Source organism: Equus asinus, chromosome 22, assembly GCF_041296235.1.
Source record: "Equus asinus isolate D_3611 breed Donkey chromosome 22, EquAss-T2T_v2, whole genome shotgun sequence".
Lineage (NCBI taxonomy): Eukaryota > Metazoa > Chordata > Mammalia > Perissodactyla > Equidae > Equus > Equus asinus.
The window spans coordinates 27,880,660-27,902,774 of NC_091811.1; the positions used below are offsets into that span (position 1 = coordinate 27,880,660).

Genomic DNA, 22,115 nt, shown 5'->3' on the forward strand with positions numbered 1-22,115 from the left:
GCTGGTCAAATCTTTGAACCACAGATCCTATTCTAAAATCAAGACTTGCTCAGATGCAGACACTCGTATCTAATAGTTAGGCAAAATTCCTTTTGTTATGATCCCTTCTCTTTTGTTTTCTATTCTATCTAGTGCCTTTAAAATATTGCTACTGATCTTCACTTAATGTAGATCTTATATCTGTATTATTATTCTTGTTTTTCTGATAAGAAGAATGAGAGCAGAAAATTTATGAGACTTCCCCAAAGTCTCTGGGATTCTGGGATTTCAGGTTAAATTGTGTCCCCCCCCAAATTCACATGGTAGAGTCCTGACTCCCAGTACCTCAGAATGTGACCTTATTTGGAAAAAAGGTCAATGCAGATGTATTAGTTAAGTTGACATGAGGTCAAACTAGAGTAAGGTAGGTCCCTAATCTGATATGACTATTGTCCTTTTCAAAGGGGGAAATTTGGAGACAGACACACCTACAGGAAAAATACCATACGGAAATGAAGGCAGAGGTTGAGGTGATGCTTCTACAAGCCAAGGAATTCCAAAGATTGCCAGCAAACCATCAAAGGCGAAGGAGAGGCATAGCACAGATTCTATCTCGCAGGACTCAGAAGCAACCAACCTTGCCAACACCTTGATTTTGGACTTCTAGCTTCCAGAACCATGAGACAATAAATATCTGTTGCTTAAGCTGCCCATTGATGGCACTTCATTATGGTAGCCCTGGCAAACTAATACAGTTTCCAACCCAGACCGCTTAGGTCCTGTGCTTTTTCTAGTATATCACAGCTGCATTTTCTGAATAGATGCTGCTTTGACTTGCGTCTTACAGTCTAGGTTAAGTTACTGGGGAAAACAGAAAAGAATGTGACTTCTCTTGTCTGGTGCTCTAGAAGGTTTTGTTGAGAAGCTATCACTTGTTAAGGGCCTTGATCGAAGACTTGGAGTCCATCAGATACAGGCAGATTGGTGAGGGGGAGGAATTCAAGGTAGAAGAAACATGTCTTGCGCTCAAAGATAGGAAAAGAGGAGCACAGTAGATTAGAAAAAAGATTAGGGAAAGTGGATAGATTGGGCAAAAGCCCTAAGTAGGCCGCAAGGCACGTAGAAGTTTTCATAAATGTAGGTAACTGACATGTTTTAATAAGAACAATTCTGACCACAAGAACAGACTTAGCCGGAGGCCATAGGAGGCTGTTGTAATGGTTATTGTACCAGACCAAGATTATGCATCAGCCCAGGTGCACTTCACTCCACCTGTCCTGCAACTCAGGCCTCATCTATTTGCCTCTCTTCCTGGCCTGAGCAGCCCTAGCAATATCCCTCAGCAGGCTCATGAGCCTCTACCACAGCCACGATCATCTCATCTCCCAACACCACCAATTGGTTCAGCCTGCTCTGGAGCAAGGATGTCCTCTGGCACAACCTTCATAGCACTTGCCATAGTGGGGACCAACTGTACATGGAGACTTTGGCTTTCCCAGCAGCTTCCCTGAGGGGCCAGGTAACACAACCCAGAAGTATAGGGGAGTTAACATTCACAGGATTTTGGCCAATTAAAGACAGAAGACAGGGTGCAGTTGGCAGATAAACTGCTTCTCCTTTCTGACAAGTTCTGAGTAGAGGTGCTATTCAGCCTTGCCAGTTAATTGTGGGTATTTTGCTTTTTGTTAGATATTGTAACCAGCTCACCTTATATTTGCTTTGTGTTGTATCCTGCTTCACTTTATTTTTCCTTCATTCCTACTTTTCCAGGACTATCCTACCTCATCCCCCCAAAAGATAAAATAAAACACCAGTAGCCATATTTTGCCTCCATCTCTTGGATAGACTAAAACAACTGTGTGAGGAGTGAAAGCAGGAAGCAGACTCTCTGAAAGGAATTTTGAAGTTGAATTGCCCTCTGGTCTGAAAGACTAAGGATCCCTAGTTGCAGTGGCATCCCAGTTATTAAAGCTTACTCCTATGGTTAATTGGGAAAAGAATACATATGTAAAGCTAGGTATTGGGAAAGGAAGTGACAGTTGCACTGGGGACATTCATAATTATAAGGATTTTTGTGTAGGATAGCGACTTCTGAGAACATTGGAGGCCTTGATAAAAGAAAATGATAAGCTTAGGGCACCTCCTTGCCAAGTTAAAAAACACTGTTAAAGCCACAGGCGGCTTTAAAGGAGGTTCTTCTCTCATGCATCCACAGGACAGACTCTACTGTACGTCAGGCCTAGGGTTTTATTATAAAGCAGCGTTGTAAAGAAGACTAAATGAACAGCCTTGACAAAGTTAGATGCCTGAAAGGGAAAGAGTAGGACCCTGAGACGTTTGAATAAACAGTAAACCCTGACGATCTTCTGAATTCTCCTAGGTGGGAGAAGCCCCTTCTTCCTTTGTTAGAGAAGAACAGCCTCCATTTGTCTGAAGACCATTTAATGTCATTTGAGGAGATGGCATGTGAGATGATGCTTGCTCGTCTCAAGATGTACCACCACCACCCCTCCAATACCTGTAGTCCAATACCAGGATAGAGCCCTAACACAGCCTCAATGGGGAAGTAAAAGTCTTATTGCAGAAAGACAAAGCCGACAAGATGAAGACATCATGGAACTTGTATGGAACATAGTAATGTGCTAACAGAAATTGGGATAATATTTATGGGGGTGGATCTTGAAGTGCTGGCCTGGGGATGTGGAATAGATACCTGAATAAGGAAAATGTCCATTGACATGTTGAGCACTCACCAGTGATTCAAGATTCAGTGTTGTGCCAAGATCACCTGGGGTTGGGGTCTCATATGTTGCCTAGATGACTCCTAGAAGCTTGGACATGATAATGGACTATAGTAAATGAAGTGGAGGGGCCAGAACTTCCTTGGCAATTTATTGAGGAAAGTGAGAGAAGGCTAAAAGAAGTGGGATTATTAGATTGGTTTTGTTAGATACGATCCACTATTTGACGCTGGTCCCTAGGAAGGCCTCAGCAGGGGAGTAAAAAGGAGGACATTCCCTTCACTAAGGCAATAAGGAATTCACTGGAGAGGAGGGCACCAAAATCTTGGAGAAGTTTACTAGTGGCTGTTCTTTGCAGGCTGAGGTTGACAGTAGGATAAGCCATGGAACTAGACTCCCTATTATCTGTAGGGATGTTGAGATTCCAGAATATCAGGGGCCCAGTGACAGTACACAACCATCAGAGTTAAGGTGGATTTAATTTCAGAATAGGAAGTAAAGGTAACAAAGCAATTGTGACAATCATGGTTTCTTTTCCTGCAGGAATCTACGGCAATGGCCTTAAGACTGAGATCTAGTAAGAGATAACTAAGGTATTGCTCAATTTGTGTTATAAAAAAAGTAGAATTGACAATTAGCAGTTAGTTGCTATAATGGAGAATTGAGGCCCCTCATTCAGTTTCCAAATCTAAGTCAGTTCATAGACAGATCCCATTGATTGAAGAGGAGGCAGGATCTCCTTGAGGAAAGGACCCATGACTCCATCACAAGTATATCCAGGATATACTCCTCTGAAGCTTCAGAAAAGATCACGTGCCCGTATACCAGAGAACAGTGAAAGGGGATATTAGATTTGTGATCTGACATGAAGTACTGTGATAGTCTCTTAGTTAGAATGGGGGTTTATGGAAGCCAGGTGATAAGTGGATTGTTGGTCCAAGACAGTCTCACAGTGAGTCTTGTAGATCCAACCTGTGGTTATTTCCCCATTCTTCTAAGATATAATTGGGATAGATATGCTTAGCTGCTGGCAGAGCCCTCTCATTGGTTCTCTGATCCGTGGAGCAAGGTCCATTGTAATAAGAAGGGCCAATGGAAGTCCCTATAACTCCCTCCACCCCTTGGACAATGTAGTGAATCAGAGGCAATATTGCATCCCAGGAAGGATTGCAGAGATTAGTGCTTTCATTAAATAGTTGAAGGATACAGGGATAGTGGTTCCCATTATATCCCCACTCCATTCACCTGTCTGGCCTCTGCAATAACCTGTTAGACCACAACAGAAGACATGAGAGGGTCACCATAAGCTTGGAGCCTCAATTGCAGCTTCTATGCCATATGTAGACTCTTTACTGCAATAGGTCAACAAAGCCTCTGGTACGTGGTATGCGGCTGTTGATTTGGTAAATGCTTTCTTTTAGATCCCCATCAATATATACCCTTCACTGTTTTGCACAGGGCTATATGACTGTGCTGCTTTCTGTCATAATACAGGGACCTGGATTATCTTGACATTCTTCAGTCTATCATACCACTCATATATGTAGATGATGTCATGCTAACCGGACTTGGTGAGCAGGAGGTGGCAAGTAGCCCACATGCTCTCATAAAACACATGTGTGCAAAGGGAAAAAGATAAACCCCAGGAAGATTCAGGGGCTTGATACATCAGTGAAGTATTTAGGGGCCCAATGGCCTGGAGCATGTTGGGAAAACAGTTGGTAAACCTCTTATCACTAGGAAAGATGCACCTTGTACCTTGCATCTTTTATCACTAAGAAAGAGGCCCAGTACTTGGTGGACCTTTTTGGATTTGGAAAGCAGCCCACATGTTTTTGTTTTTTAAGATTTTATTTTTCCTTTTTCTCCCAAAGCCCCCTGGTACATAGTTGTGTATTTTTAGTTGTGAGTCCTTCTAGTTGTGGCATGTGGGATGCCACCTCAGAATGGCTTGATGAGTGGTGACATGTCCACACCCAGGATTCGAACTGGTGAAACCCCGGGCCACCAAACAGAACATGTGAACTTAACCATTCGGCCACAGGGCCGGCCCCACACATTACCTATTTATCAAGGTGATATGGAAATCTGCCAATTTATATTTGGGCACAGTGCTAGAATGGCCTCTATTGTAGGTGCAGGCTGCAGCACAAGCCATCTTGCCATTTAGACGATATGATGTAATATTTTCAACAGTGCTGAAGGTAACCATCATGATGAATAAGGAGGCCTCAGGAGGAAAGTCCTAGAGCAGACCTTTAGGGTTCTGGAGTGAGACCATTCTCTCTTTTAAAAAATAGCTCCCAGTGTGTTTCAGAGTCCTAGTAGAGGCTGAATAGCGATCATGTGACAGCAAATGAGAATGAGACCAAAGCTACCCCTCATAAATTGAATGTTTTTTATCTCATGCACAATGACGTTAAATGGGCACAGCAGTAAATCAGTTGGATGGAAGTGGTACTTTCGTGATTGGGCCTGAGCAGGTCCAGAAGTACAAGTAAAATACATGGGCTCAGATTCCAGGTCGTTTACACCTGATGTACCAATGCCTCTCCCTCAATTCATACATATGGCTTCATGGGGCTTCCTTATGATCAATTAATGAGGACAACTTTATCCTGTTTCACAAATGAGTTGAGAAGTTATGTTGGTGCAATCTAGAAATAGACTGATTTTCTATTACAGCATAACTTTGGAGTTGCAGGAAATCCTCAGAGGACAGACCTATGAGAAGTTCACTTGGTTGTCACTTGTCTGGAGAGAAGGTGGATTGAGGTATGGGTATTCAGTGACTCCTGGGCAATAGTCCCTGGACTTGTCCAGCTTGTCAGGGGCCTAGAAGGAAAAATACTAAAAGAACAGAGTCAAGAAAGTCTGGGGATAGATCTGAGGGTGGGTACAAAGTGAGAAAATCTTGGTTTCTCATGTGAATACTCACCAGAAAGCATCTACCTCAGCAGAGGCCATACATACCCAGGTGGATAAATTGCCCTATTCTGTGGCTATCACCCAGCACTTCCTTGATACCCCAGTACCTCTGTAATGGGCCAATAAACAGAGCAGCCATGTTGGCAGCAACAGAGTCTAAAAATGAGTTCAACAATAGGGCCTTCCTCTTACTAAGGCTAATCTAGCAACCAGCACTGTTAAATGCATAATTCTCCAGCAGCTGTGACTGACACTTAGCCCTTGTATGCCACCATTTTTTGGAGACAGCCATATGGTGGCAAGTCAATTACATTGAATCTCTTCCATCTTAGAGAAAACAGTAATTCATCTTTAGCAGAACTGATAACAGATTGAAGCATTAGAATTTGTCAAGATATGACCATTTTTACCCTACATAAATGACAATTTTAGGTCGTTCAACAAGATATGTTATTCTGGGTGTGAGTGTGGCAAATAGAACGATATTGTCCCCTCCCCAAACATGTCTACATCCTAATAGCCGAAACTTGTGAATATGTTAGGTTACATGGCAAATGGGAACTAAGGTTGCAGATGAAATTAAAGTTCCTAATCAACTAACCTTAAGATAAAGAGATTATTCTGGATTTTCTAGGTGGGCCCAATAGAGGTCCTTAAAAGTGGAAGAGAGAATTGGAAGAGAGAACCAGAGAGATGGCAGAGTGAGGACCCAGCTTGACTTTGACGGCTTGGAAGATGGAAAAAGGGGATCATGAGCCAAGCAATGTGGGCAGCCTCTAGAAACTGGAAAGGCATGGAAACAGATTCTCCCCTAGAGCTTCCAGAAAGAAATACACCCTGCCAACACCTTGATCTCAGCCCAGTGAGATCCATGTTGGACTTCCAATCTACAGAACTGTAAGATCATTAATTTGTGTTGTTTTAAGCCACTAAGTTGTGGTGATGTGTTATAGCTGCAACAGAAAATTAATATAGTGGGTTTGTTTTTCCTGCCTGCAGTATTCATGCCAGCAATACATTCCAATCCTTTACAGAAAGCCTTACCCTTTGACATAGTCTCCGCTACAATATTGCCTTGGGCTAAGAGAGCTATTGTTTGGGAAAGGAGGTATGACATTGGGCTCATTCTCACGAAATTCATGTGTGTTCCTCATAACTCCTAAGTAGGCAGCTTGATAAAATTTGGAATAGTCTGTTGAAGGCTCAGTTAAAGCCTCAGCTTAGGGGCAACCTTTGAGGGGTTAAAGCAGTATATTTATTGCACTGACAACAAGTATATGAAGCCGTGTCCCTGACAGAAAGAATATTTAGGATGAAGAATGAAAGGATAGAAGCAGGATTAGTCTATTTTCACTACACTTCCATTCTCTCACTTACTTCTGATCCTAGAAAATTTAGAATCTGCGAGGTTAGAACCGAAAGCTATAAATACTGCTTAGCTCCTATGGAGTTTCTGTGCCAGTAGATCAGCAGGCAAAAAGGAGTTACTCTACAGGCCAATTGACCCTGACTACTGTCAGGAGCCAGGGCTTCCGCTACAAAATTAGGACAGGAAGGAACATTTCTGGAACTGAGGGAGTCATTGAGTCTTCCCTTGGTGCTCCTGTGCCCTCTGATAATTGTGAACAGGATATTGCAGCAATCACAACCTGACACGGAAACTACAATTCAGAGCCTTCCAGAATGAAGGTCAAGGTCACCCGCTAGGCAAGAAATACAGCCCAGCTGGACTACCGGCCAATGGTGATGAACTCTAAAATGGGTAGCACAGGAGAGATATGATAAATGTCAACATGGCTATAGGATCAGCTAAAGCAGCCGGGAACGTAGTGTGGGTTGCTAACTCTCTTTTTTGAGTTGTTTCAGGGGATGGCAACTGGCATAATCTTGGATGCCTGGGTTTTACCTCTCCTCTGGGGAAGAAATGATGGCATCTTGTTCACATTTAAGATCTGTCTATTATTAGAGGTTGTAAGCAAAGCTAAGCAAATTTTATCAGACTGAGCTTGTGTCATTCAACCTTAGCTTGCCTCCCCACCCCAACCTCAGCGATTTGCCTTACTTTCTGTCCAGATTGGTCCCAGCAACTGCTCACACCATGCTGCTCTGCAGTCTCAGTCACCTTAACTCTTAATGCTTCCAATTTTATAGACCTTCTCCAGGAGGTGAGGGCTGGGCTTCAGCACAACCTTCATGCCACCCACTGTGATGGCGGGGTCACAGTAGCTTTAGTACTTAGGTTCTACCTGAGCTGATACCTGGAGGCTCCAACTTCTCCAGGGGCAATCCAGAGGGACCCAGTAACCAACAAGAAAGTGTGGGAAAGTTAAAGCCCCAAGGGGTGCACTTGGACCAATAAGAGATGGACTTCAGGACCAGCAGAGAATCTGCTTGTCCTTCCTCTCCTGTAGATTCTTCCTATCAGTGCTTTCACTTTGCCTTGTGGAACTGAGGAATTGCCTGGATTACTCTGAGAAGCTGTGCCAGTTCAGTAACAGACCATCTTGTATTTGCTTTTTCTTCTTCCCTGCCTCCCTTTTCTTTTCTCCTCACTCTTCCTCTCAACAAAATTTGGACACTTTGGCTTTGCTTCAGCCTCTGAATTTTGGAAAACATGGGCTAAGATATTGCACTTGAAACATGTTAAAGACTTGAACTACATGAGTCATGTTGCAGATGGTAAAGAGGAGTAGATGTGTGAGACAATTAGGGAGAAGCAATTTCTGTATTTGCTATTGCATTAGATTGGAATTGGAGAGCGGAGGGAAGTTAAAGGAGGCAATTATGAAAACTTTGAAGTTTATAGCATTGGCAACTGTTGAAATGATGCATTAACTGAGATTTCAAATATTAAACATTTGGAGAGAAGGTAATGAGCTGAATTTTGAATATATTCTGCTTGAGGTAGCTGTGGGACATCCAGGTGTTGAAGTCTAGGAGGAAGTTGGAAATGTGTTCTTGGAGCTAAGGCGGTGTCTTTAGTAAATGAAAGGTTGAGTTCAGCACGCTACAGTGTAAATTTTTTATACCCATAGATTTTTTATGGCTACATTTCTAGCAGACATGTAGGTGTGTTTCAGCAGTGAATATAACACCTTTTGGAAAATAAATCATCCAATAGCATTTATTTGAATGTCCCTTGCCCTAAAACATTTTAACACTCCTGTCATTTATTTCTTCCAAATCATCTATCATTTATCCTTTCCTGGCTAAGGCCACATTTATCCACAGGGCTGGCTATGATGTGCTGTCAGAGGTACCCGAAAGGCTGCTCTGTTTCAGGAAGTATCTCTTCTATTGCCTTGCTCGAGCTTGAATTTCACAATTAGTGGTTCTACAATTGAAATGAAAGATGTAACTCATCTAAACTCGGTAGGTAACATTAGTGGGTTTGGAGAGACTGAGAGTAATAGATGTTCCCTGAGGGAAGATTTTTATTGTAAGCAGAGGTGAATGCGTGTGTGTGTGTGTGTGTGTGTGTGTGTGTGTGTAAGAGAGGTTGAGAGAGAGAATGTCTGTGTTAGGGAGTGTCCTCAATGGTGTAAAATAGTGGTTCTATTTAGGCTCTCGTGTGATGCCCGGGTTCATTCCCAGCTGTGTTGTCTCTGGTTCCATCATCTTGGAAAAGTTATTTCACTGAGATTCAATTTCACTGCATCAATAAAATTGGGCAAAATCATAGTAAATGCCTATAGGGCTGTTATGTGAATTAAATGAGAAAATGGATGAAAGGCACTTTATAGTAAGCTTTCAAAAATTATTAATAATATTTTTTACAGTAGGGATTATGAAGCTAAAGACAAACATTACTTGCTTTATAATTTTATCTGGAAAAGGCTTTTTTGATCATGTGTAATTATTTTTAGTAAATTTAGATTTGGGATTCAATTTTTTCCTCTTAATTCATTTACTTTGTAATTTAAGTAAACAGATTGGTTCTGAGAGCCCCACTCCTCATGCCCATGGAAGTCTCATTTACCTGCCTCACTTCTTGGATCACTGGGAAAGCAGCTTCTCAGTGTTATGGTTCTCATTCATTTACCTGGAAGGTGTACCATCTGCCTTACCTGTAAAATACACCTTAAATTGTCTACCTCTCATCATCTACATGGCCTTGACAATGGCAGAGATGTCCTGATGAGAATCCAACTTTCATTTTTCCCCCTACACTCTGTTCTCCTCTCAACACAGAGACCATATTGAGAATCCTTCAACTGATTCTTGTTTTGATAAGAGTAAAATCCAAACTCCTAACCATGGTCTCCAAGGTCTGCCAATAGTAGATTCCTGTCACGTCTCCCACTTCATTTTATGATAGCCACAGGACTTCATTCTATTTCCCAAAACATCAAGCCCTTTTGCTTCTTTCTTGATTGCTTGTTTTCTTGGATCTTTTCACTAGTCTCATTGGCCTGAAATGCTCTCTCTCAGCTCATAATGTGTCTCAAACTTGTGTTTACAAATGATCTCCCTACTGTGATTTGCAATCACAACACCCTTTCATTTTCTTCATAGCTCTTATATCCCAATTTTCTTATAATTATCTTGTTTCTTTATTATTTCATTTGTATAAATCTCTCTCTTCTATAAGAGCCTCATGAGGCCAGACACATTATTCCTATCTGATTTATCTTTTATTTCCAACATTAAAGGAGCCTGGCATAGAGTAGGTACTCAATAAATGTTTGTTTAGTGAATGAATGGATGAATGAATGAACATAAGGAAGTATTATTGCCCATCCATGTCTCCATAACTAACAGAGTCAGAGAATGAGGTGACAAAGACCACCCACATGAAGATAATACACAAGTGTCTCTGTGCCTGTGAGTAGTTGAAAAGAAGTAAATATGAAGGTTTTAATAGTTGAGAAAGTGCATAATAATAGCAAACACATTGTTTTTATTTGTTTGTTTGGCCAGGGATTGTTGTGAGAAATGTAACCATATTAATCCTCACTGTAACCCTACAAAGTAGAAGCTGTTATTAACATCCTATTTTATAGATGAGGAAACAGTTACAAAGGAGTTGAGTAAGTTGATGCTCAAGATCACATAGTTAGCAAATGAATCCAAGCAGTCTGGTTCCAGAGCCTGTGTACATGACCAGCCCACTCTATGAATCTCTAAAGTAGCCTAACAGGCTCATCAATGTGATGTTGATACTAGATGATGAAAGCAAGGACCATATCTTCTAAATGTTTATATCCACTCAGCACTTAATACATTGTCTTACCTGAGATGGTCATGTATCAAATTGAATCAGATATTGAAGTCCCTGAAATGTCAGCAGGTAAGTGAGGACAGAAAGATTCTAAGCTAGATGCTAAAATCAGTCAAGTTAATTGAGAGAATGTTTTAGAGATTAGCAAGGAAAAATGATGATTAAATAAAAATGGGGAACATGGTGATAGTAAATACAAACAATAGAGTTTTTATAGAATCCAGAAAAAAAAGTAGGGTAAGAATGAATGTGTTTCCGGGGAAAGATTGGCATTTAAAAGAAAGAGGGTAACTTGATGAGAGAATACAAATACATGATTAAATTCACAAACATAACCCTTTGCTGGAGAGGAATGACTCACAGTCTTCATAGCTTGATGAAAATATCATCTCTTGAGGCCATGAAATTTCCATTTCTCTGATTCCATATTTACCAAGCAACCTTTGAATTTAAATTCAATTTCTCAAAGTTTCCTCACCTGGATAAAAAAGCACTAAGAAACGAAAAACCAAAAATACAAACAAACAACCTGTCTGGTTTAAAGCAAGAATTTTCATGGAAAATTATTAAATTTTCTCTCAATGATCAATTCAAGCAGTGCTGCTTAAGCACTTAATCTATGCGAGGAGCTCTTCCACACTGTGGGGGCAATATGAAGCTGACTGGAACATCATCCCTCTTCTCCACTTACGAAGCTGGGGGCGAGATTGTGTTTTTTTTAAATATAAATGTGTGTCTTATTATCATCTGAAGATGACTGTGAAATTTCTTGCCTTGTACTAGTGGAGGATAAAATACTGGACCCATGTTGCCTTGTAGTAATATGTCTGCACCTAAAATGCCCATATCCCCAGGGAGGGCACACATTTTCACTTTCAGAATTTGCTCACTGGCCCTGTTCAACATGAATTCTTGCTCCTCTATCCTGTGAACTGGTAGTGACCTGTGAACCAGGAATGAACACTTCCCCACCTGTAGACTAAGATAATGTATTCTTGACCTTCTATGTGTAGGGGAGGGAGACATTTCCTCTACTCACTCTGGGTCCTTCTGCTGGACAATGAATTAAATTCACAAGAGACAGAATAACAGGAGAAGATTAAACAAAGCTTTATAACATGTATACATGGGAGAGGCTCAGGCAAACTGAGCAACTCGCCAAAATGGCTGAAGGCACCACCTTAAATATCATTAGACAAGTACAGTAAACAAGAGTCAGGTTATTATGCAGATTTAAGTCCTTGCCTTCCACATTGATTAAGAGTTTCTAGAGATAATGTCATCCCCCCTTCTTCCTGGTACAGAGAGGGAGACACCTTTGCAGATGGAGATTTCCTTTACAAATGTAAATGTCTCTTAACAAAGGGTAAGTAAATTCTACTTTTCAGAGTTTTTTTCCCTTCTGCATTTTTTAAAAGTGACCAGCCCAAAATAAGCCTTATGCCTCTTTGGCATATCTTGGGGTGGCCAATTCCAGTCCCCCACATATGATAGTGATGCCATAATGTTGGTGCCATGATTCCCTTTTTAGTTGTAGCCTTGGGAAAACTTGAGAGACAAAGGTTGTGTGATCTTGGCAATAACTGGAAAGATTTTTATTATTTACCTGCATCAGAAAGCCACAGAAGAACATAGCGTTTAAGCCTGTTTTAAGAATGTTCATTTTCAATGAAGAATTTTGTAGCTTGATCTCTCTCTCTCTCTCTTACACACACACATACACACATGCATGCACACAAACACACTGCCTTCTCTCACCATCCCATTTTATAATTTTCCAGTTCTATCATTCACCTAACACAGATTAGAACCACACACGTCATATGGGGTGAGGATTAGGGAAAGGAGCGTGGAGATAAGGTTATCTCGAAAGGCTTGAATGAATTTGTTTACCATTGCAATCTTCACCCTTTGTCCTACTTGTCAGCCCCTAACATATGATTTTCAGCATTGCCCCATAAGATTTGGTGCATGGGTCCCTCCCAAGGCTAATGTTAATGTCAACATAAAATACTCATAGTTACATAGATCTTAAATATCAACTGGAATAAAGATAAAACACATTCTAAGACAAAGGGAGTGGGGTTTATGACAGAATGGCTCTGTTTAATAGATAAGGAATATAGGCTGGATGGCTGTAACACTGCTTTGTACTCCTGTACCTGTGAACTTGACCCCCATGCTTATGTGGCAGGCCTCAAATCCTCCTCTAGTCTTGATTGAAATCAGCCTAAACTAAATATGAGGCTTTTTTCTTCCCAACCCCTTTTCTCCTCCATTCCATTACTTTTTCATAGTTAATGTCTATGTGGAACGAACTCACTACACTGTTTTTCAATTCGTTCTCCCCAAAGCCTCCTCTGGAGTCATAAAACCATGAATAAGAGGAATTAGCAAACAGAAAGCCTATGATTTTAGAGTATCTGGGGTAAATGGGAATATAATTAGGCTGGTGCTGGTTTACAATTAGGAGAGGGATTATGTCTGCCTTTACTCACTATCTACGAAGGTAACCTGGAGAAATATGACTAATTTGGAGGAGAATTATCACTTTAGCCCATAGCTCTAGGTTAGCCTCTCTCTTCCCCAGCTGTGGTAACCCTACAGGCCCCTTCTTACAGAGAAAGCTCCAGCTACCACCCCTGCTGCTTTATAAATGCTCTCTTCAACCTGAAGGGATTGTGCTCACAGCACAGTGCAATTTTCATTTAGAAATGGGCTTCCAATTGTGTTGACACACCTCATTAGCTGAGCCCTACCTCTCAAGTCAGAGACTTTCATACAGGTGTTAAGTACTGGAGGAAAAAGAAAGCCAACAAGGAAATGAAGAAAAGTTTCATTCTTCACCCAAATAAATAAGGGAAGACAGCATTCCTTATTCCAAGGCCCTTGTACGATGTAATTCTAAGGTTTATTGTTGTTGTTGCTATTGTTTTATTTTATTTCATCTTTCTTCACTCTAGGGTAGAAAGTCACATTATTTGTAGATGATGAGGGTGCTGTTAGATACGGGTTTGGCTTTTGAGAATTATAGAAAAATTGCTCAATATTGTTTTTCTCTCTACGGCTTCCACTATTGTGCATTCTCTTTGTCAGGTGGGCCATTTGGAAGTATTCCGCTAAATTTATTTAAATGTTTCATTTTATCAGCCTCTGCGGAGGGTATGTATGGCACTTTATTTTACTTATTGGTTTATCTGATGAGTGGTTTCTCAGTTGTCTAAGGAGATATGGGTACTGATAACTGTAGCAGGTGTTTAAGCGTTTGGCAGAGTTTGTCTCTTGGAAGAGAACCAACTCAGCTTGGGCTGTGTCCTCTGGTAGTAAATTTCCGCTCCACTGTAGGTTTCTCTTGCTCATCGATGATTTACGTGTCAGGAAGAGCACCTAGGAGGTTTGATTGAGTTAGATGACTCTGCTGTCCTCAGAAATATTTAATGAATCAGTTCCCATCATAAGACCAGGCTGGAGACAATTGCTTGTCTGTTTTGCTCTTTTTCTTCCTGTTTCTTTCCAAGCCCTTTCCTGAGAAAGAGAATCGCATCATAAACCTATTGTGTGCAATTAATATGTGATACTTGCCTTTTTCTGGACAGCTTTTTGTTTCGTGATTAGCTTTTGCTAACAGCAGAAGTGGGAGACAGAGTGTGAAGAGGGAAAAGCTACTGAAAAAGCTTTCTGTGACAAACCATATTGTCAAACCTTACCAGAAAAAACATGGCTGCAGAATGGTGGCAACACGCAGGGGAAAAGCACCAAAGGCCACCGCAGGTAGCAACATATATTTAATTTCCTTTAAGTTCTTTATTCACATGTTATGGTTCTGAAAAGTATATTCTGGAATGCCATTTGGGTAAATTTATAATTTTTAGAGGTAGAACATTTTTCTTCGTGGACTCTGTGCCCCCCTTCTAGGTTTCAGGGATTTTTGTTTTAGCTCTCATTCTCTATCCTTTTCATTTAACCTATTTGTACTGGAATCTTGCTTCATTCTAACTATTGGCTGTCTTTAGTGATGTTTCCAGAGATGTCAAAGAATGATTCTATTTTTGAATATCATCAGCCCACCTAAAACAACGAGCAAGCAGCCCACCACCGGAAACACATACTCTACTCTCCTCAAGAATGTTTCCCACAATTCAGAAATTGTGTTAAAGCCTTTACTTACTTATTTAAAACATGGGGATATCACAATAATTCTAGTTAGTTTCAAATTATGCTCTGGAAAAAAAATGCCCTAGTGCAGTCTTTCCAAAGCTTGAATTCCCATAAAAATTACCTTCTTGATAATACAGATTCTAGCCTAAAACTAGACTGGTTTGGATCAGAATCTCCAGGGGGAGGGGCCCAGGAATCTGTAATTTTGACAAAAGCTTACTTTTACTATCAGACAAGTTTGGGAACCATCTCTCTATGTCTATGAGCTGTTGGTACAGGGGAAAGAGAATGGTCTATGAAGACAGGCAGATGTGGGGTTGAGTCTTTGTCTTATCACTTGTTAATTACGTGGCCTTGTGCAAGCAAACTTCACTGAACTTCACTTTTCTAGCCTGTACATTAAGGATAATACTAATAGGGGCTAAAACTAAAAATATTTGAGAGCCAGAATGGCATGGCAGAAATCAATCAGAATTAACACTGGTCAGAGCACTGGGCCAGGCATCAGCCTTTTAATTGCTGGATCATGGGAACAGGGAGGGCAGATGATGGCAAGAAAGTCTGGGTAGTTGGGGAATCAGGTGGTGGCACTTGGAAGACTGAGTCAGTGGCTGTTTACTAACCCATGAGAAAGCATTACAGTTTTTTTAATAATTGGGAAAGCTATATGCATGTGCATATCAGCAGACTATCAACCCTGTATGAATTAAAAGGTGGTGGTGACTATCATAGGTATTCAATAAATAGAAGTTACTGTCACCGTTTGTGCTCTTTTATTACTTATATGGCTCCTGTTATAATTAGAATATGGAGCTGAACAAGACCAAAGAAGGTCAGGACCAAAAGTCCATAGACACCCCAGGGCCTTTAGAATAAGATTGTAAGCAGATTATTAATCTGTCCGTGGGAGGACATGGATGTGAATGTAGATAAGGAATCTAAAATTGGGAGATGATTCCAAGAGGAAAGAACAGCTAGCGTATGAACCATGGTTACAGTGAATCCCATGTGTCACCTTAAGCAGAGATGGAGCAGGTAGTTATTATGGGGTCTACAGAGATCTTTTTGATCTCTATCATCTCTGTAGAGAGATTTGGCAAAGATCCGAAGATGCAGGTCTTCAGATATTCAGTAGTAGATGTCAAGAATCTAGATCCAGGCGTGGGGGTGCGAACCAGGTGAAGGATCAGATAATAAAGATGGCTCAGGGACAGGAACCCAGACTCTCGGAAACTTGGTTACACTAGTTACAGTGTCATGATAGCAGATCAATTGATTTAACATGGAGATAAAACACCTTAAATATGAACTCTTAAATTCCCTCTCCCTAAAGACTAGGCTGATTGCACTGTATGGGACAAGTCTTACACTATAGATGAAGGCTAAGTGGGCATTTTTCCAAGCAAACTCTGCTCTGCACAGCAACAGGCAAGCACATCATTGCAAACACTAGGGAGATACAGAGAAAGGAGTGGGTGAGAGACTATGGCAATGATTTGCAGAGTCAGGCCTGGGAAACAGGAGAAGTCAGCAGGCATGGAAAAATATCCTTTGGTGACATGTCAGTTTTTTTCTTCCCACACTCACAGCTCTCTCTGCCTCTAGCCCATTTTTCTCTCATCCATTGACATTTGCTCCCCAAATAGTGTAATTGTGTAGAAGCATATCTCCATTGCCCTAGGAAAGTATTATATACATTTATTAAATGGAAATAGGGCTATTTGTAGTTTCTTTTTGTTTAATAGAAAATACTACTTTCAAGGTAGTGACAGCAGTGTGGCCTCCAATCCTGTCATTGAACTGCTGCTAGAAGGAAGAATCCAGCTGCTGGCACCTCCACGGGGCTGGGGGAGCCACTGGAGTCAAAATTGAGAAAATTTCATGTTGTGTAACCCACAGCAGTATTGCTTATTCTCTGCTGCCTTCTGTGGGAACCAGAAATCATTGTATCGAGAAGGCTGGCCAGGGGCAAGTAGAAAAAGAGGTTTCCAAATAGTTTGCGAAGTACCAGGGAGGGGAGCATCTTTCAGCTGGGACCTCTGGGTCCCACGCTGCCTTTTGCAACCTGCCTCTTCCTCTACTTACCTCTGGCCAGAGTTGGTGTGGAATAATAGGGAACATGTCTTCATCCTATTATCAGCAAATTCTAATGGGAACTCTTACCAAATTGCCTCCTGGTTGCTTTCACTTCTAAATTTTGTGCTGGTGACTAAAGTTACTTACAAGGTGGGTACCTTGTGCTCAATGACTTAATTAATGTATGTTTATTTATATCTTTAAATAAGTTTCTCTAAGGCACCTACTGTTCTAAGAACTGTCACAGTTAAGCTGAAGAGGGGGTGATTTTGGGCTGGAAAGACAGTTTCTGTTTCTTGAATTTAAATTACATCCTTGACATTATAAAACGTTACAGATACATTACCATTGTCGATTGTGTACTGCTCGTATGTTTTTGCTACTGCATTATTCAGAATTAGGTTAAAAATTCTTTTTATTGTGTCTTAATGTTTCTAGGATGTGGACAGATCAATATTTCTAGCCTGTGCACACACTCTACCTAGGGCTGTGAGTCATATTTGCTTTGAAAGAAATAGCACTTAAGGACTGTCAGTCAAGTCAGTTGTAAGAAACATAGAACTCTTTAAGAATTACTCTGCCTCCTCCTCACATCTAAATATAGCTAACTGGTTGGAGTGTCTAAGAGAGATAGCTAAGCTGTATTGTAAAAAATGGTGCAATTGCAATTAATCAATGCAAGTAAAAAACTCAAGGTTTTTTTTACTTACACATATCAAATATATAATCTTCATTAAATTAAAAATTATATCACAATATGAGTAAGGAATATGTGTAAGGAAATGGCCCAGTTTACTACAGTCATGTGTATGTCAATATTGCAGTATTTTGTTTTAATAGGTCCCTATGCCCTTGTTGGGAAAGGACTGGGAAGGGTGTGTGAAGATGGGATTTCTAGTCTCCGTTTGGCCACTGCTTAACTAGATGACCTTTAAAAAGTACTGCCTTCATCTCTTCCTTCTCAAGATCTGAGTATCCTTTCAGACTACAGGTTAAGGACTACTATTAAGAATTAACTGGATATTTTCAGATTTACTTGCTGTGTCTCAGTGAGAAGTCAGAGTTAGTATCAATAGAGCTTGATATAGAGGAAATCCTCCTTTAACATTAAAACGAGCTTGCTTAATTAAGATGTGTTTACTGTTCCTGAAAGTAAATAAAAGCAAAACTGTTCCTCTGGTATCTAATATACTAATAATGTAACAACCATTTATGCAGGGACTACATACCTTAGACTCAACACTGTGGTAGGTGTGTGTATTTAATCTTCTCCTCGCATGAACTTCCATTTACCTATCACATAATTTATATTTGCAAAGTGATATTTGGATTCTTCTGGCACATTACCGCCACGATCGCCAATAAAGGAGCCATACTGTGCCCTAATATCCCTGATTATATTTGTATCTGTGTCTGTAGAGTTTGCATCTGCAGATGGAACAATGGACTGTACTATTAAATTAGCACAATTTTGCAGCATTGCCTGGCAGAAGCTCACATTTAATCCAAGAGGTTATTCAACCCCATCCAATATGATTACTCTATAAATATTTGCCCAAGCTCAGCACCAGCCGTTACATCACTAATCACACACAGGTTTGTTATAGCAAAGACCCCTAGTGTCAGCAATTTGAAAAACAAAGCTAATTAGTTTTGATTTAGGGATGAGAAGACTTATTAAGTTGAAAGTGAACAGTTTGCATGGTATAGAGGCTATTCAGAGCACATACAAATATGAAGGAGATTTACTATTATTGGTATAGGATTTTGAGAAGGAATAGAAAGCCTGCTCGGCTAAGAATACAGACACATGTCACAACCATTGGCAACAACCAGTGATGGCTGCGGTGCGGACTGCGCAATAGAATAACTGCCTTAAAAATACTGCTGGAAATAAATATCCATTAAGTAAACAGTGTACTTTCTATGCAACCAGCTTTAAGATAAGTCCCTGGTATCCCCTTCCAAATAGATCACTGTTCCGAAATCCCTCCAATGGAAAATTCTGGTCTCAACAGCAGTGTTGACCCAAATCTTTTGATATGGGGAGAGAGTGGCAAAGAAGCCCCTTACCCTACATTCCTCAGCTACCAGTCTACTGTAGGACTTGAGGGTTTTTCTTTTATTATTATAATGTTTGCATCCCTTAAAAAAAAAATGTTTTGGAGGCTGGCCCGGTGGCCGAGTGGTTAAGTTCGCGCGCTCCGCTGCAGGCGGCCCAGTGTTTCGTTGGTTCGAATCCTGGGCGCGGACATGGCACTGCTCATCAGACCACGCTGAGGCAGCGTCCCACATGCCACAACTGGAAGAACCCACAACGAGAAGTATACAACTATGTACTGGGGGGCTTTGGGGAGAAAAAGGAAAAAATAAAATCTTTAAAAAAAAATGTTTTAATTGCAAAATTTTTACTAACATATATCTTTATGAGCACCAAATAATACAGTGCTATTTATTCCAGTTTTTGAAAGGCACTATTGTTCAACGGAAAGACTTCTACTCTGAGACACAAAAGGAAGAGAACTAACATTAATTGAGCCCTTAAATTGAGCCCAACACTACGCTATCCTCTTTAAATGTGCTCTCATTTAATTTAATAATCATAACAATTTTATTTGGTAGGGCTCATAATTGCCCCTTTCAAGATGAGGAGACTGAGACCCAGGGGGGTTAAATGACTTAGCTGTGGTCATCTCACACTGTCTCGCATTGACAACTGGATTCTTCTACTCACAGCTGAGATCTTGGGTAAGTTGTTCCTTTCTTTGGGGTCACTTGCCTCCTCTGTGAAGTAAGAGGAGTAGGCGAGGTCACTGGTCTCTCAACTTTTAGTGAAACAAAAAAATTTTTGAGTGCTTACCCTCTAACATAAGTCATATATATACTATTATAAGTCATTTATATTTATATTATTATGTCATATATATATACTGTGAATCCATTCATTAAATAAGTTCATTTTTTCTTAAATTTTTTGCTAAAAATACATAAAAATATAAATCTTAATATATTTCCTTCTACTGAACCAAGCAAGATTCCTGTGTACTCTACTTTAGAAACTACTCGACTGGATGGTCTCCACAGGTTCTAAAAATCTACAATTCTAGGTTGTCTATTCAGCTTTGTGAATTGTAGAAATAATGAAATGATGAAAATCTTACTGGCATGGGTAAATGTTGATAGAGGAGCCAGAGGAACCCGGAAAAGCCAGGCCAGGAAAGTTCAGTTGTGAGCCCTGAGCAACGGAATGTGGAGAAACCAGGAACTCAATAAATGGGGAAGATGAAGTAAGGATCAAAGGAAGCGATGATGATGATAATAATAACAATAACAACAACACAATAGAAAACTTTCTATGTTTCAGGACCTGTTTTAATAATTTTATATGTTTTTTTAAATCATCACAGCAAATCTATGAGGTAGGTATGATTATTATCTCTAAATGAGGAACAGAGAAGGAGAAAATGAGGAACAGAGAGATCAAGTAACTTACCACCAGTTACGTAGGTAATAAGTGGCAGAATTGAGATTCAAACCCAGTCACTTAGTTCTAGAAGTGATCTATAAAAGAAAGCAGAAAGGACAAAAGGTCATAGAAAATTGCTAAATCTTAGTAAATACTTGTTCATTGTCTTGTTAGGAGCCAAGTCTCCCAGCCTCATTCCTAAAGCTATTCCCAAGTTTCCCAGTCAACATTTGGATGAAATTGGCTCCCATCCTCTACTCTAGAGGTAGGTCTACTCAGCAGTTGTATTAATCAGGGTTCTCTAGAGAAATAGAATCAGTTGGATAGATAGATAGATAGACAGACAGACGGGTTTATTATAAGGAATTGGCTCACACAATGATGGAGGCTGGGCTATCGAAAATCTTCAGTGTGGGCTGGGAACTTGGAGACGCACGAGAGCCAATGATACAGTCGAACACCAACGGTGCAGATAAAGACTGAAGGCAGCCTGCTGGAGGATTCCTTCTTGCTCTGGGAAGCCAGTCTTTTTGTTCTATTCAGCTCTTCAACTGATTGGATGTGGCCTACCCACATTATGAAGGACAATCTACTTATTCAAGGTTGACCAATTTTAATATTAATCTCATCCAAAAATATTTTCCAAGGTGACATCCGACATTAGCCACCACAGCTAAGCCATTCAATGTATTTCATCTACTTGATTTCAGAGATAGATACCCAGCCCAGTTAAAACCAATGAGGGCCAAGAAATCTTACCACTGTGACTTACTGTGTTTCTGGGGACAGGGCTACCTTGTAAACACAAGGGGAAAGGTTGCCTGAAGGCAGCCAACACCAAGGAAGAGGAGCAGAGCTATGGAGAGAGATCCTAATTTCATTTTAGGAAACTTGATCCAAGTCCTTACAGAAACTAGATATACCTATAGACTACACAATTATGTAAGTTAAGAAATCCCTTTTAATTGAATTTGGGTTGGATATTCTGATACAAGCAACATAAAAGTTCTAACAAATATATAGAGAGAAATTAGGCAGAGAAGGAGCCCAAACTTTTTGAGGTCAACTTCAGGTTGTAGGCAGCTACCATGCCCTTCTTAACAGGACCATGGCAGCTGACTATTAGGCAGAAACAAGATGACATTGCAGACATTTTCATGTTTTTTTAGCTGCAGAGAAAAGCCTGGCTAACCTTTCCTGCCAGATGAACTATTCCCTACTTCATGGTTTCACCCAAGTCTCACTTAATGACTAACAACCAAAGAGAAGGATGTGGCCATACATCAATTAAATCAAAACCAGAAACCCTGAAGAATTTGTGACTAAAATTATCTTAATATACTCTATAAAATAATTCATCTTCAACTCCATTGAAAAATCATCTTGCGAAAATCCCCTATACAAACATTTCACTTTTTTCTCCATCCAGGTCAATCTCCCTGTATTTCTGACTATTCTTCTGCTCACATTGTTCCCCTCCTAACTGTCTGTCCAGTGGTCCCAAAAAGTTCTGCCTTCTTCAAAAGCATTTTGCTGTTTGTTTTCA

General features: G+C 40.4%; 2 long non-coding RNA genes across 2 annotated transcripts; both read left to right on the top strand.

Annotated features, from left to right (window-relative positions):
* The first annotated feature begins 3,254 nt into the window (after window positions 1-3,254).
* LOC139041521 (uncharacterized) lies at window positions 3,255-6,540 on the top strand. Its single transcript, XR_011496812.1, has 3 exons — window positions 3,255-3,313; window positions 5,406-5,495; window positions 6,283-6,540. It is a non-coding gene; the product is annotated as an uncharacterized lncRNA (long non-coding RNA).
* A 10,298-nt stretch (window positions 6,541-16,838) lies between these two features.
* Window positions 16,839-19,621, top strand: LOC139041617 (uncharacterized). Its single transcript, XR_011497084.1, has 3 exons — window positions 16,839-17,253; window positions 17,944-18,075; window positions 19,272-19,621. It is a non-coding gene; the product is annotated as an uncharacterized lncRNA (long non-coding RNA).
* The last annotated feature ends 2,494 nt before the right edge of the window (window positions 19,622-22,115 follow it).